Source organism: Scyliorhinus canicula, chromosome 1, assembly GCF_902713615.1.
Source record: "Scyliorhinus canicula chromosome 1, sScyCan1.1, whole genome shotgun sequence".
In the NCBI taxonomy this organism is placed as follows: Eukaryota; Metazoa; Chordata; class Chondrichthyes; order Carcharhiniformes; family Scyliorhinidae; genus Scyliorhinus; species Scyliorhinus canicula.
In genome coordinates, this window is record NC_052146.1 from 282,740,427 (window position 1) to 282,757,778 (window position 17,352).

The 17,352-nt window shown below is 44.5% G+C and overlaps 1 protein-coding gene across 1 annotated transcript in view; it reads right to left on the reverse strand.

Moving 5' to 3' along the window:
- Positions 1-17,125, reverse strand: part of LOC119974893 (muscarinic acetylcholine receptor M3-like) — a 549,971-nt gene extending 532,846 nt beyond the window's left edge. The window contains exon 1 of the mRNA XM_038814246.1: positions 17,068-17,125. The gene's annotated coding sequence lies outside the window, so the exon portion shown is untranslated. The remainder of the gene's footprint in view (positions 1-17,067) is intronic.
- Between the last annotated feature and the right edge of the window lie 227 nt (positions 17,126-17,352).

Consider the following 17,352-nt stretch of genomic DNA (forward strand, 5'->3'; position numbering starts at 1 on the left):
CTGTGTGGAGTCTGCACGTTCTCCCTATGACAGTGTGGGTTTCCTCCGGGTGCTCTGGTTTCCTCCCACAAGACCCGAAAGACATGCTGTTAGGTGATTTGAACATTCTGAATTCTCTCTCGGTTTACCCAAACAGGCGCCGGAACGTGGTGACTAGGGGATTTTCACAGTAACTTCATTGCAGTGTTAATGTAAGCCTACTTGCGACAATAAAGATTATTATTATAGAAAGAGGTATCTGGCCCATCATGCTCTTTGAAATAGTTACCCAGGACGTCCCACTCCCCTGTTCTTTCCTCGTTGCTCTATAGTTTTTCCCCTTCTAAGTGTCCAATGTCCTTTTCCAGATGACCATACGTTCCAGATGACCATTCCTTCTGACTCCTCCACTTACTTGATTGGACGCTGATGGTTTCAAACTCTCCTGGAATGTATACAGGATTTAACAAGTACTTGGGGAAACCTCACAACTTGTCCTTTCTGTCTGTAAACACAATACTATCACTGACTAATTCTCCCAAACAGACTTGCTGCCACTCTTGCCTCTACATCGATCTAGTGTGTCTGTTCTCTTAAAATAGATGGGTATGGACCGCAAATGAAAACCGTAAATTAGAATTAGCAACTGTAAATTAGAATATCAATAAAGCAAATCAATGAAACAGCATTTTAAAAGACTTGTGTGATTCTAAGTGTACGTATTTGCTTGTTCTACAGTACTGACGTCAAGGTGCCCAAACATTTGATTTGGCATCCACCCAAGTGTCCTGAGCTCCAAGCAAGCTTTGCTTTTAAAACACATACTGGACTGAAATCCCCAGTCCTATATTCCATTGTCTGTCTTGTGGCCGTAATCCAGTCTCTGCTGGAACACACGGGCCCAGATTCTCCCACCCGGCGGCGGGTGGGAGAATCCCCGGGGTGGGGGGAGGGCACAAAAATCGCGTCCCACCGCCCCGATGCCAGCTTCACCATTCTCCAGCGCTGTTTTTCAGGCGCCGGCGGGATCAACGCCACGCCAGTCGGGGCCGTTAACAGTGGCCCCCCCCCCCCGGCGATACTCTGGGCCGACGAGTTTTGCCGAGTCCCGCTGGCATGGATTACTCACCTCCCACACAGTGGGCCTGGAAGGTGAGTGTGTGGGGGTTGTCCTGGAAGGGTGTCCAGGGGGATCCGACCCGGGGGGGGGGGGGGGGGGGTCGGGCCCCACGGTGGCCTGGCCCGTGTTATGAAAATATGGAAAGATGTGTCATTTGAAACATGGAAGTCTGGCAATATCTGGTCTGAGAGAAACATCAGAGGATACAGGGAAAGATCCCACAAAGGGTTAATAGCAGCTGCGAAGAGCAGAATTATAACATGTAGATAGCCTTAGTCAAGCAGGCTTAGCAAACACACAGGATTTTTATGAAGCTAAAAACAATGGTTCACACCTTCATTGAAAGTAACTATCTTAGTAAGCATCTGGAAAAGCATGGGTGAGAGTTTCAGTTGAGTTAATAATAAATGTAAACCTTTCAAGTTATAACCAAGTGGATTTTAGCATACAGCTAAAAGCAATGTTTCACACCTTCATTGAAATTAACTATCTTAGTAAACAGCTGGAAAGGAAAGGATGAGGTTCAGTTGAATTTGCTGACAATTCTAAGTGTGAAGTTCTGCCGATATCAGGTAAATTAAAGAAAACTGGACTATCAGTTGACGAGAAACATAATTTAAAGCCAAAATCAAAATCAAAATTATGAGCTGGGGACACAATTGGAAAATAAAACTATAGAAATGACAGGAACCAAACCAAAATTCACACCTATATTGAAAACAAAGCATTTTTGAATATCACAAAGGAAACAATGTAATCACAGACCTGAGAGGTGAGGTCATGTCAAAATGAATACTTAGTTGTATTAGAATGTTTAGATCAAAGATACTTTTTACAATCAAAATGAAATAATAGTTACTTTACAATAAGCTCATAAAAACTTAATAACTGTTAGAAAGAGAATATAAACCCAGAGACCAGAGTAGGAACTACCAGAACCAGAACTCAGAGAGAGGAGAGAAGCAGAGAAGGAACAAGAGAAGCAAGCAGAGTCAACTCGGTCATGGGAAAGATAAGACATAGCAGCCAAGCTAAAACAGCTAATACATCTAAGGAAGACTAGACTTTAAAGAGGAGGCAGAATCAGCTCAGAGTCAGCTCAGTGATAGCCAGCAGAGCCAGCTCTCATAGCTCAGTACATGGAATCGACAAGACACAGCAACCGAGCTCACCAGCGAATACATCTAAAGAAGAACAGACTTTAAAGAAGATGGATTATCAAGGTTAGCCTGAAGGTCCCTTCAACCAACCAGAAGGATCCAGAAGCGATATATTTTTACTTTCCTGTAAAGACAGTGATTGCAGCTTTTAAAATAAAAAATATAATAATAAAATAGCTTAATTTAACCTGAAACAGTGATTATTCCTAAGTCTACTTTACTTACTTAGCAATGCGGGACTCAGGATCGATGCTACTAAGTGGTAAGTAGATGAAATCTTCGGTGAAGGTATGGGCTATACTGGGGGATAACTTGAAAATATAGTTTGACCTGAATAGCACCCACCGAAGCCTGCATCGGAGTCAGGGAGTGAGAATCCCTGTTCACCATTTAGAATGTCGGCCCTTTTTGGTATAGGGGGAACTCTAAGAACAGTGGTGAGTTTTCAACAACACACGCGATTGGGGCCTACCGATCGGCCGGCGGGCTGGTTCAGTGGGGGCCTACTTTACCCCACGCTGGCCCCCTGTAGGGCTCCACCATATTGCCTGGGGGCCGGCGTGGGGAAGGGAACCCCCACGCATGCACCGGATCACGCCGGCAATTCCACGAATGCGCGAACCCGCGTGGACCATTCCACGCCGGCTGGAGCTGCGGTGACCACTCCGGCACCAACCTAGCTCTCTAGGAAGGTGAGGATTCCTCACTTTTGGCAGCCGTTGGCATGGGAGTCGTTGGCGCCGGTTTTCACACTGGCGTAGGGATATAGCCACATTATTGGAGAGTCCCGCCCATGGTCACAATTGGGAGCAGAGATAGGCCCTGCTGTCCCTCTACCATTCATTAAGCTCACATCTATATACCTCAATTCAATCATCTCATCCTTCCTCCATATCCCATGATTCCCTTCATGTCTAATAACTTATTGATCTCAGTCCTGAATATACTCATCGACTTCAGTGTCTACAGAGCTTTGAGGTGGAGAATTCCAAAGAGCCACACACCCTCTGAGTGAAGATGTTCCTCCTCCCCTCAGTCTCAACTGGCTGACCCTTCACCCTGAGATTATTGCTGCCAGTTTTAAACACTCTGAACTGGGCCAAAAGCGTCTCAGCATCGACATTCTCAAACATCTCTTTGAATTTTTTTATACATTTCAATGAGGTAACCTTTCATCCTTCTAAACCCCAGGGAATCTAGGTCCATTCTACTTCATCTCTCCTCATAGGATGGCCCTCCTTTTTCCTCCCACAGTTCAAAGATGTGCAGGTTAGGTGGACTGGCCATGCGAAATGGCCCGTAGTGTCCAAAGGTTAGGTGAGGTTGCTGGGTTGCTTCAAGAGTGTGTGGGCTTAAGTAGGGTGCTCTATCAGGGGCTGGTGTCGACGCGATGGGCCAAATGGCCTCCGTCTGCACTGTAAATTCTATGATCTATGATCTATGATCTGGAGCATTCTTTCTGAATCTACCCTGTCTAATCCTGTTAGGCTTTTGTAAGTTTCTACGCAATCCCCTCACACTCTTCTGAACTCCAATGAATATAATCGTAACCGATTTCATCTCTCCTCATTTGACAGTCCTGCCACGCCAGGAATCAGCCTGGTAAACCTTCACTGCAGTCCCTCCATAGCAAGAACATCCTTCCTCAGATAAGGACACCAAAACATCACATAATACTCCAGGTGTGGCCTCACCAATGCCCTATACAATTGCAGTAAAACTTCTCTATTCCTATACTCTAATCCTTACTATAAAGGCCAACATACTATTTGCCTTCTTTACTGCCTGCTGTACCTGCATGCTTACTTTCAGTGACTGATGCACAATGACACCAAGGTCGCTGAGTATCCACTCTCTCATTTTACACTCATTCAAATAATAATATGCCTTCTGATTTTTACTATTGAGGTGGATAACCTCACATTTATCCACATTATACTGCATATGCCATGCATGTGCCCACTCACTCAGCCTGTCCAAATCCCACTGAAGCATCTCTGCATCCTCCTCACAGCTCATCTCCCACCTGATTTTGTATCATCTGCAAATGTGGAGATAATACCTTTAGTTTCCCCGTCCACATCATTAATATATAATGTGAACAGTGGAGGTCCTAGCACAGAGCCCTGTGATATCCCACTAGTCACTGCCTGCAAATCACAAAAAGACCCATTTATTTCAACTTTTTTCTTCCTGTCTGCTAACCAGCTTTCTATCCATCGCAAGACACTACCCATAACCTCATGTGCTTTAACTTTACATATTCATAGGATAGCACAGTGGCGCAGTGGTTAGCACTGATGCCTCATGGCACCGAGGCCCAGGTTCGATCCAGGCTCTGGGTCACTGTCGGTGTGGAGTTTGCACGTTCTCCCTGTGTTTGCGTGGGTTTCGTCCCCACAACCCAAAGATGTGCAGGATGAGTGGACTGGCCACGCTAAATTGCCCCTTAATTGGAAAAAATGAATTGGGTACTCCAAATTTATTTTTTAAAAACTTGACATGTTCATCTGCTATGTGAGACCTTGTTGAAATCCTTCTGAAAGTCTAAATAAACCACATCCACCGGTTCACCCATATCAATGGGTAATGGTTAGATTCTCTTTTATTGGAGATGGTCATTGCCTGGAACTTGTGTGGCATGAATGTTACTTGCCACTTGTCATCCCAAGTCTGGATATTGTCCAGGTCTTGCTGCATTTGGACATGGATTGCTTCAGTGTCTGAGGAGTTGCGCATGGTGCTGAACATTGTGCAGTCATCCGCAACTATCCATACTTCTGACCTTATGATGGAAGGAAGGTCATTGATAAAGCAGCTGAAGAAGGTTTGATATGGGACACTACCCTGAGAAACTCCTGCTGTGGTGTCCTGTAACTGAGATGATTGACCTCTGACCACAACAACCATCTTCCTTCATGCCAGGTATGACTCCAACAAGTGTAGAGTTTCCAACCTGATTCCCATTAACTTTAGTTTTGTTATGGCTCCTTGAGGCCATTCTCAGTCAAATGCTGCCTTGATGTCAAAGGCAGTCACTCTCACCTTATCCCTGAAGTTCAGATCTTCTGTCTATGTTTAAACCAAGGCTGTAATGGGTCAGGAGCTGAGTGATCCTGTCGGAAACTAAACTGAGCGTCCATGAGTAGGTTTTTGCTGACCATGGAGTACCACACCATTGGAAATGCTGGGTTGCAGATTAGATGTTAAACCAAGGACTCCTTGGAAAAGATAAAGCATTACACAGCATTGTCTCAAAGAATAATAGGGGAGCCCTCCAATGTGTCCGGGCCAATATTTAGCTCTCGGCATTCCAAAGCTGATGAACTGCTCATTTACAAATTGCTTTTGTTGTCGCATTTTACTGTGCTCAAAATGACTGTTGCATTTTTAAAATCATAGCAATGACCACACTTCAAGGGTACTTTACTGACTGTGAGGTATTTTAGGACACCTGTGGTTGTGAGACATGCTACAGAAATACAAATGTTTCTTTCCTTCCGTAGGGCAAAGGAGATTTTTAACAGATCACTCAGTTAAAATGTACAGTGATGAAACTGAGTAATTTGTCAGTCATTAAGCTCACAGATGCCTTGAAAGATTTTAGTTTATATGGCACATTGATGATGTTCATGGTTATTTTGTTGTTGCAATCTTTAAGTTGCATTAAAACAGGCAAAGAGATTTATGGGCCGCTGTGAAATTTCTGCCTTCGTGTTCGGAAGGACTTCAGAGCTAAATGATGTGCAGCATTCCTTGTTACATAGCGAATGTACAGGCCGTCATGGATGACAATCTTTTCGATTACTTTATCTCACAGTTTGCTCCCGTCAATTGCCTGGAACCCTGCTGCGTCCACCTTCACATCGAAGTTCCTTTGCCTCAGGGAGCAGGGAAGGGGTGGGGCTGGCTCAATTTCCGATCACGTCCCCTCGTCAGAAGTTATTGTTTCTGCGACTATCAGGAGCAAATGCGCAGAGAACTGTGACAGGCTGTGGTGAATGTACATCATGTAATTCACACTGTATAGTATTACATTCACACTGTATAGCATTGTGTCCTTGTGGGCTCTGTCTGTGAGCCATTGTGCGGCTCTGCCCACAGGAGCTTGTACAGGGCTCCAACCTCGGCTCCACCCATGGCTCCGCCCATGGCCCCTCCCACTACCAGAAGTATAAAGTGCTGCAGCCTTGCGAGTTTGCCCTCAGTTCTTCTGGTCGCAGGCAGGCTCAGTTGTAAGTCTATTAAAACCACAGTTTACTTCCTATCGTGTCTCGAGTAAATTGATGGTCACATCACAGGCATCACAATCCATCGGACAAACGCCGGGAGCATGTCGGAAGGTGCCCCTCGACCTATCCAGCAACCTGGAGCTCTCAGTGAGCTGATCTAGTTTAATTCACATGCAAGCTTGTTCTGGGAAATAAATCCATGTTGTCGTTGTGACACTGCTCCATGCACATCTTGCAAAGCAGAATTTAGGGCATAACGTAAATGGGGCGGATACCTGAGAATCCCATTAAAGTCACAATTCCGAACCTTCCCTGACCTCCAGACGGACACATATGGTTTGTGTCCTTTACAACCATTGGGATTTTGGAAGGCGAGTGTTGTTAAGCGCAATCACCTGCTGTCCAGATTCAAACCGTACAGCACAAGTTAATGGGGCTGGAATGGCTTTTTTTCTTTGGAAACATTATTTCCATTGCTTCTCATTTCTGTCACAATTACAACTCTGCTGCTTTGCCGGGTGGCGATGGTTGATAAGTATAAACATAGTAAGATTTTCATATCGGAAAGTGGCAGTAAATCGGAAGGTCAGCTTCACAGGCTGACTATGATTTGTTATTTCAGTCTCTCAACACCAAATGGATTCTTGTATTTAATGGGAGCCTCGGTGTGAACTTACAGATGAGCGGAGGCATGATAATCTTGCTGCTCTATGAGGTTTTGTACCGTGGCTTTGTAATGCTTTGTCTTGCCTGTTTTTTCACTCAGCAGTCAGAATTGTCCCTCTTCTCTGTACTAACTGCAGGCGGCAGAGCCATCACAAGTCTTCATGTGATTCTGGCAAGATCTGGGTAAGATTGAGAGAGTTCATGCACAGCAAGGCCACAAGAGAGATCCGCCAGAGACAAAGATGAGCATCAAAGCAGAAAGCAACAAGCCAATAAAGGGAAGGTGGAATAATGAAATGCAGAGAGCCTGGAGAGAATAAGGTGGGCATTCAAGGTTAGGCTGGGGTTAGGCTGAGGAGAGAGCAGCGGATCAGAGGGTGGGTTCAGGGTAGGGATTAGGAGAGCCACATTATCATGGAGGCGAGAGGTAAAGGATGGCATGACTGGATGATAGGATTAGGAAGAACCAGACTGACTCGAGGGGGTGGGGTTGCAGCAAGAGAAGAAAGATAGGTAATTTCCTGGGAGCAAGCTTGACTCCATCATAATAAATTCACCAGACATACAAGAGAATCTTGTTTTTGCCTCTGTAGCACTTCAGTTGAGGTTAGAGTGAGGAAGCACAACCAGCACAGGGAAACTCCATTCCTGCTCTGCCTGAAGGCAGATCCTTGCCTCGTTGTCTGCTGATACTTCAAACCATGTGGTTTTCCTTGGCAGCATTTTTCAGCAATGATTTTCCATTGCTCCATGCTCTGAGGGGCAGGGTTAAGGGGGCAGATCCCAAATCTTCCCTGGGATCGGTTTTCTTCGCATTTGGAGAGTAAGCTGCTGCCAATGAAATAGTGGTATACAAAAGCACCAATCACTCATAAGGGAGTCTGTAAATGGATTGTGGCTTCATTTATTAATTTTTGGCATGTCTGGACAGATTCACATGGGTAGAAAGTTTGAGGACACTAGCAACAGTGTTGTGCTTCTTTTCCTAAACCAAATAAAAGCAGTGTTGTGTGTGCTGCTCCAGGCTGAAGTGAAACTGAGGCTGGACCACGTGACACACCTCCCTTAAAGTGAAAGCATGCTGCTCTCTCCTAAAGGCATATTACAACATCTACCTCAGCCGGAACTGAATATTCCGGAGTTGAACCCATGACTTTGGGGTTATTATGAACCACAACCTAGTCACCCAGACAACCATGCTCATCGGCCCTCTAGTTCAGAGGAATTAGCCAGGTGTAAATTCTCAGTGTATTACACTGGGGAATAGAGAATAATTTTCATCTTCATTTCTGGACAGGAGCAGAATGGTAACATGATAAAACAAGAGTGCAGCACTTGCTATCTTATACCCATGAATGTCGGCATTTTCAATTTTTGACTGCAGCGATGAAATGGTTGGCTGAGATCCCCCATGGAAACTCATCAACCAAAGCATATTGGGACCAATGACAGCTGTCGGACTGAGGTGATTTTGAAATACAAAAGGGCAATGTGTGCTGCACACTCTGCTCTGTGATCAGTGACATCGAGTGATCCTTAAAGGGACTGCTCCAGACCTCTCAAAACAAACGGTTAACTCAAGTGGTTAGAAAGATTTTACAAAAATGATTCCCAGTGGGTCAGTAAAAGTGTCAGTGCCACCATTCCCTCCGTTTCTTCCCTGAGACAGTTTTCCTCCACATTTTAAGAATAAGCTGTTCCAAAAACACTTGTTCATGAAATGTTAAGTGAATCATGGAACCATACTGTGGAATATTTGCAGCACAGAAAGAGGTGTCATATCCATGATGGCTCTCCAGAGAATCCCTACAGCACAGAAGGAGGCTACTTGGCTCATCGAGTCGCCAACAATGCTCTGAAAGAGCACCCTACCGAAGCCCATTTCCCCACCCTCTCCCCTCAATCCCAGAACCCTATCTAACCTGTACATCTTTGGACCACATTGAGGGGTAATTTAGCATGGCCAATCCACCTAACCCGCACACCATTGGACTGCGGGAGGAAACCGGAGCACCTGGAGGAAACCCACGCAGACACGGGGAGAACATGAAAACTTCACACAGACAGTAACTCAAGGCCAGAATCAAAGCTGGGCCTCTGCCGCTGTAAGGCAGCAGTGCTAACCACTGTGCCACCGTGCCACGAACAGAAGAACTCATCTCGTCCAACACCCTCACCCTGTTCCCGATAGACCTGCACATTTTCTTATATTCTTTATTTTCATACAAGACCCAACAATGAAAATGGAGTGAACTTTGGGCCCACTGCATTAGGCGTGTCCCTAACTACCTCCCACCCGATGGAAGTGATCACATGGCAATCTGGACATGCTGGGAGAATATTTGACTTGGTGGGGTGCAGAGTTCAATTGCTCTATGTTTAATTATGTGAGTCTATAAACTCCGACTGCTCACTGTGTTTGATTAATGAAGCCTGAGAGTTTGCCTCGGAGAAAAGTAAACAAACTGGACGCAAGAGCTAAAGCATGGAGCAGACATTTTAAAACACTGTGAATAAAATCTGTTGCACACATAGGAACTTGTGTCATCTCAGAATAGCTCTGAAAGGTATAAAATATTCAACACTGGGAAGTCTAGAGCTAAGTGTCACAGCTAGGCAATAAAGGGTTGATCATTTCGGATGAGATGAGGTGATGTTTCTTCACTCAAAGAGCAAGACATTCTCTCTTGCAGAGAGCCATAGATATTCAGTGGTTGCTGCGTATATTCAAGACAGAAAGCAGCAGAATCCAGTGATAAGGGGATAGTTCAGGAAGTGGAAGATGAGCCATGATCTTATTGAATGGCAGAGCATGCTCAGGGGATGGAATTTCCCACTCTTGTTCCTATTCCTTACATTTGATGCTGGTTGGAATGCAACCGAGTAAACTCAAAAGAATAATTTGACTTGGTAGTAAAATGGAAGCACATTAACTAAAGGGAAAAATTATTCATAACTTGTTTATTTCGGTTGTTAAAATTATTAAATGAGAAGAAGCACGTACTGCAAGATGGGAAACTGTGAACTGCAATGGAATAGGAGACAGCACACTGCAGCTTACATTGTTCAAGATTGTGTAAAAACATTGGGCGCAATTCTCCCAAAACTTTCCACGTGTGTTCTCCAGCGGGAAACGGGTAGGTCAGCGTGATCCAAACCGCATTCCACCCACACTGAGAAATCTTTCTGGAAGGGGAGGGAAGTTTTACACAGGTACTGGGAGGGGTGGGGCCTAGACATGCCAGCAGGCACGGCTTCACAGAGGGCACCCCAAACTCAAAGTGACAGTAAAGGTATGTCCCCACCGCCAGCATTGGGCTTCAGTGTCCCCCCAACCACCCCCCCGCCTCCAGTGGTGGAGACCAGCAGTGATTCACGCAGGCTTCACGTTGCGCCGGCAGATGGGAGAACAGCAGGTGTCTGGAGGATTCAGCTTAAAGCCGATGATGATTATTTATATTCTACTGTAGCCAGCTGGGATGGCCACTTCCAGAACACAAAATGGATGCTCACAGAGAATGTGGGGAAATGTGGACTATACTAGACAACTGGCAGGCACAGAGCCTGAATGTATATTTGGGAAGCAGTTATTGAAACTGGGTCGATTAACATATTGATGGCCCATCTCCGAGAAACAAAGGACTAACACTCAGGTAGTTGATACTGTCGCAGACATCCCGGCGCCTGTACCCCAACCAAAAGACACAAACAAAGCAAGGCCAACAGGGCACCCACACCTTTATTGGTTAAGATCGATAACAATGACCCAGAAGCTGCCCAATTAATTGGGACCAAGTTTAAGACCCGCCTAAAAGCGGGCGAAGCCCCTCCAAGTATAAGAAGGAACCCCATGAGAGATTCGCTCTCTTGGATTTGGCTCTCAAGCGGAGAGACCCATCCACCAGCATCACCAGAAGCAAGTAAGTTCAAGGTCAACGCTCGCTACCAGACGGACGACCTTAGTTGTTCTCCTGTACCTCTTCAAACCCAACAGCCTCAGGTTCGAACAACGGCCATTGTTCCTCTGACTAAGTGGGCACCCGAAGTTAAGTATAGGCGTTAGCGTTAGAGATAGTTTAGTTTGTAGTACTGTTGTGCATGAGTAGATCTTACTGTGTGTGTAAATAAACAGTATTGACTTTGAACTAACTAACTGGCTCTTTGATCATTATTCGGGTTGAACCTTGTGACAGTATCGAGAGATACCTGCCGACTCTGAAAGTAAACATAATTAGGATTAAGGGAGGCGATCCTATTGACCGCCATATTCATAACCAGATAAATATAGCAACACTACCTTTAAGATGCTGATCTTAGTGCAGGCATGACCCAGATCACGTCAACTGGAGTGGGAGCATTGTGCACTGTTTGGCGCCGTGCGTTTCAGGCCTCCAATGGAATTCTTCTGACATAGCGGGATTTGTGCCGGGCACAACGTGGCCGGAGAATCGCCTCCAAACATTTCAATACACTTATTCCAGTCATTAGTACGTAGGCCACGAAATTCCTTGGAATTGTTCCTCCATTGCCGTCAATGTTTCACCAGGAGGGCAGCAGGTATCGGGTTTTTTTGTGTGTAAAATGTTTATAGCATTTACAGTGCAGAAGGAGGCCATTCGGCCCATTGAGTCTGCACTGGCTCCTGGAGAGAGCGCCCTTCCCAACCCCACACCTTCAACCTATCCCCATAACCCAGTAACCCCACCCAACACTAAGGGCAATTTTGGACACTAAGGGCAATTTAGTACGGCTAATCCACCTAACCTGCACTTATTTGGACTGTGGGAGGAAACCGGAGCACCCGGAGGAAACCCACGGGGAGAACGTGCAGACTCCGCACAGACAGTGACCCAAACCGGGAATCGAACCTGGGACCCTGGAGCTGTGAAGCAATTGTGCTATCCACTATGCTACCATGCTGCCCTTGTTTACCGATGTATTTCCAATTACGTAATGATGGCACATCAGAAGCAACTCCGAGAAAGTTACAGGCCATAGAATCTGTGTACAGAAGCTCAGTGAGTTTGTCACAAGCACACCTTCTGCCACAGAGTTTGCAACACAGCCAATTTCCAAACTCAGACATGGGGAGGAGTTGAGAAGATCCTGGGGAGAGATGGAAAGGCCACTCTGATGTATTGTCCCACCAACGAGTTACAAAGTCTCAATGTGGAAATTGACTACCTTTGCTGGTGGCAAGGGTATGAGCCAAAGAGGAGAAAATTTTCCAAGATTAAGCAATGATTGTGTTTATGAAAGAATGCTTTCAACAGGCTGTCTATCTATCCTATCCTATCTATGAACATTACTAATCAAAATCTTCTATTGAAAAGTATACTGCGGAAACGTCTTCAAGCTTTTCATCCTTCCTAAAGTGCGGTGCTTGAAATTGGACCCAATACTCTAGTTGAGGCAGTACCAGTGTTTCATAACTTCTGTGCTTTTGTACTAAGCCCAGAATCCCGTGTGCCTTTTTAACCCCTTCCTCAACCTGCCTTGCCACTTTCAACAACTTGATATATCCCCAGGTCTCTCTGCTCCTGCACGCCTTTTAGAATGGTATTCTTTATTTTGTATTGCTTCACCTTATTCTTCCAACCAAAATGTATTACTTCACACTTCCCTGCGTTAAATTTCAGCGGCCCCATGTCTGCCCTTTCCATCAGCCTGCCTATGTCCTCTCAAAGTCTCTCAATATTGAAATTATGTCCTGCACACCCAAATTGAGATCATTGATATAGATCAAGAAAAGCAGTGGTCCCAGCACTGACTTCTGGAAAACTCCATTATATACCTTCCTCTGGTCTGAAAAACAACAGTTCACTGCTGTCCTTTGGAGCTCAGCCAACTTCAATCCCATACTGTCATTTTCCTTTTTATTTTATGTACTTCAACTTTGCTGACAAGCCTGTTATGTGACTCTGTACCGGGCACATTTTGGAAGTCCATATATATTTATCTCTCTATCCCTTCCTGGGCCCATGTGGTGGCTATGTCAGTGGCATGACTCAAATCAGAAAATTATATTGTGAGGGAACCCAAGACCAAGTATCAATGAACGCAGCTCTGCATTTCATTAAGTAGCATTTTTTTACATGGTAAATTTTTAGTAACCACCAACTATCCTCAGTTGAACTTATGCATCTTAATAGGAAAATTGATTTTGGCACTGTTATGAGGTGTGTTGATGTCAAGTGTTGAATTACATTTCATCTACTGGACTCAGTTATGGAACTTTTAAAAAAAGCAGTTTCGACTGTTGAAACAAAGACAGTGAATTAAGATGGCTGCCAGGGATCACTTGTCCTGTCTGCAACCACAAGTTAGTCAAGCTTCTGGAAGTGAGAAACATGGATTACAAATAGGGCATGTCTGGACATGCCTCCTGTAGAACTTAACACCTGCTGGTATCAACAACTACTTCACGGACAGACGGAAACGTAAAATAGCTGCCACAATTTGCATCACTATAATGGATACTTTCCATTTTGTCCAGATGGAGATGGAGAACCTACAGAGAGAATGGATTCCCTAAGGTGTTGATATTTTGTTCCAAGCCTAACGAATGGAAGAATGGGCCATTCAGAAGCGATGGCTTAGACATAAATAACCAATCATTTTGGCCATAACACAATGGCCAAGGTCAGTCCCGACATGAGCTAATCAATTCCATGGAAGGTATTGCCCAGGAGCGAGAGAGAGCTCAGGTGAACAAAACAATTTTTTTGAAAGTCCTTTGAGGAAAAGTCAGCTGGCTTTTCAGCAGTTGGTGGAAGTGGCATCAGAAACAAGAAGACGTCGGCCAGTAGAAAGATGCTTGCTTCTCTCTCTATCTTAACGTCTCAAAGGCAATTAGGGGCGGGGAATAAATGCTAGTTTAGCCAATGTAGCCCACATCCTTTGAATTAATTTTTAATAACTAATTTGGACCAGTTTGATATTTCAGACTATTTGCAGCAGATGGAGAAATCCTAAAGTTGACTTTGATTCTCATAACAGCATTCCAGAAAAGAAGAAACAAGAGCTACAGCTTTAAACTTTGCCAGCCAAAAAAAAAAACAAAGGTTTTAAATTGCTTCAGCTGGACCAGGCAGCCATTTACAGCCAGTGAAATATTTATATTGTCTGATTGAATCTTAATTTGGCCAATGGAGAATAGGGGTGGGGATGGGGGGTATTTGTGTGTGTGTGTTTGGACAGTCAGGATGACTGTTTGTCTTTTTTGATATTTTTTGGGTGTCCAACTTAGACAGAACCAGAAGACTAAGTGGGGACCACAAAGCACATTCGACCAGGCATCGACCAGGATGATGGGTCGTATCCACTACCGACCTCTGAAGATTTCTATGCAGAGTCAGTGGGATCCAACGATATTCAGAAAATTTGCCCCAAGCTTATATCATGTGGACCAACAGTATCTCAAATTAAACCACATGGGGGTTATACTCTTACGCAAAGATGGTGCGAAAACTTCACCAAAACCCTGACAAGCTGTAATAGATAAGGTTTTGCAGAGAGTGCTGGATTGCTTGTGTAATCACGATGATGAGTTGATCGTGAGCGCAACAGCGGAAGAGAGCCGTCAGCTTTTAGATGAAGTGTTCAAAGGGCTGATTGATCTTATTGTGGAGTTGAAAAGGAGTAAGAGTGCTTTTGTGCAATCCAGCAAAGTATCTTGGCCTGAAAATCAATGACAAAGGGCTACAGCGAGTGAAAGCGAAGATAGGAGCTATAGTCAGTGCTCTGAAACCAAAACGTGTGTTTGAGTTTCTTATCTCGGCATGGTTTAATATTGTTCACAATTTCTGCTTGAGCTTACAATGGTGTTAGCTCCACTACACGAATTTTTGAAGAAAGATGTGAGCCGGGATTTTCCAGTTCTCCCCCGAAGTCTGCAGAGCTTCAAGTTTTCCGTCCCGTCCATGATGGTTCCCGCTGATGGCAGGACCGGAAAATGGGAATGGGTGAAAGCACAGCAGAATGGTCATGAGGCATGTAAGGGAGATGTGACCGGCAATGAACTACTCGTTCGTTAAGGCACAAACCATGAGGTGAATTTACTGTGTGAAGCTTCGAACTATGAAGTTGGGGCAGTAATCAGTCATGTCATGGATACTGATCAAGAGAAGTATTTGTGTTACTATGACTGACCCAGAGGGAATGCAATGACATGGATGGAAAAGGAAGCACTTGGAATCCTCTTCGGAATCAAGAAGTTCCAACAGTTTTTGGTGTGCAGCAACATGTACCTGATCTCATCCTGTCACATTTTCCTTTGCTCCTTTTGTGTGTAGATCGCCACTTGGAATACAGATCAACAAATTTCCTCAATATCTACCCTGCGAACCTAACAGTTGTTCAGTCATATCCACAGGTTCTCATTAACAGCAAGCTGCCAGTTCATTAGCTGTGGTTACCAGTCTTGAGATTCTGGTCTCGGATTTCAACACATCAGTGACTTATTTGACTTTGTGCTCCATTTTCTGTGCACATTTACTTCAAGCTGCTTACTTCTGTGTTTTGTAATAAGACCACAAGTGACGAATGATCAGATAAAATAATGCTGTTGTAATTAAATGATATAATGAGGTCAAGCATCATGTTGGCAATTGGTTGGCGCACAGTTGACTGAAATATGGCTCAAGAGATTTAAAAGAGTTGGGCAGCACAGTGGCACAGTGGGTTAGGTCCCAGGTTCGATCCCGGCTCTGGGTCACTGTCCGTGTGGAGTTTGCACGTTCTCCCCATGTTTCCGTGGGTTTCGCCCCCACAACCCAAACGATGTGCAGGTTAGGTGGATTGGCCATGCTAAATTGCCCCTTTATTGGAAAAAATGAATTGGGTACTCTAAATTTATTTAAATATTAAAAAAAGAGATTTAAAAGAAAAGGGAAAATAAGTTTGAAAAGGGAACCACAAAAAAACCCCTAGATTTTGAAACAAGTACTGTATGTACTTGTATGTACAAGGCAGCACGGTAGCATGGTGGTTAGCATAAATGCTTCACAGCTCCAGGGTCCCAGGTTCGGTTCCCGGCTGTCTGTGCGGAGTCTGCACGTCCTCCCGGTGTGTGCGTGGGTTTCCTCCGGGTGCTCCGGTTTCCTCCCACAGTCCAAAGATGTGCGGGTTAGGTGGATTGGCCATGCTAAATTGCCCGTAGTGTCCTTAAAAGTAAGGTTAAGAGGGGTTTGTTGGGTTACGGGTATAGGGTGGATACGTGGGTTTGAGTAGGGTGATCATTGCTCGGCACAACATCGAGGGCCGAAGGGCCTCTTCTGTGCTGTACTGTTCTATGTTCTATGTTCTATGTCCTATTGGTCAATGATTTAAAGTAACAGTTAAATCCTAATAGTTGTGAGTGAGAGATCAAGAGAGTGGGAGAGGTGCATGGCCAGAATTGGTTATGACAGGAATGGTTCTAAAAATACTGAATAATTAGTCAATTAGGAAATCATGTCCAGCGTTGTAAAATTGGAAGCTGTGATGTTTTGCATAAACGCCACAAAGAGCTGTAACACTGATTAGCAAACGGCCAACATTTCGGAGACCAAAATAAATTAGCAGTGGCTGTTTAAACCCATTTCTCCTCACTTCTAACTCAAAATAATAACCTAAAATCTGCCTTTATGGGTAAAATGTATATGGCTAGGTGTTATTCATGGGTAAGCTCTGTTATTTTGGTCTGAGTTTGCTGTGTGAAGTTCATTGATTTAAAATTCTGTGACCATACGCTCAGAAAACCCCTCAAGAATATCACAATCAATGACAACCAATTTAAAGTGTTCTTCCACTTCACGTCCCATTGGCACATTTATCTCTCATGAGTTCCGGGTAGGGCTTCTTACTGACGGAAAATTGATGGGAGTGCATAATCGCAAACTGCATCTCTTAATATTTATTTGGCACTGACCTGTATCCAGATTTTCAAGCACTTAACTGATTGCCCAAGTACATCTATTCAGCAGGACCTGGAAAAAAAATAACAAGCTACAGATTAGACAGAGAAATTATTCAGAATCTTATTTAACTCTCTCAGCCTGCATAAACTGCTACGCACACCCACTTTCTCGCCACGTTTTAGCCTGGAAAGATTTGAGGCATGGCTCGTGAATTATTATTTTTTCTCTTAGGAATGTGTGAAAATCAGTATGGATGTGCCTGATTTATTTTGTTTTATGGTTTGGGTTGCTATGGG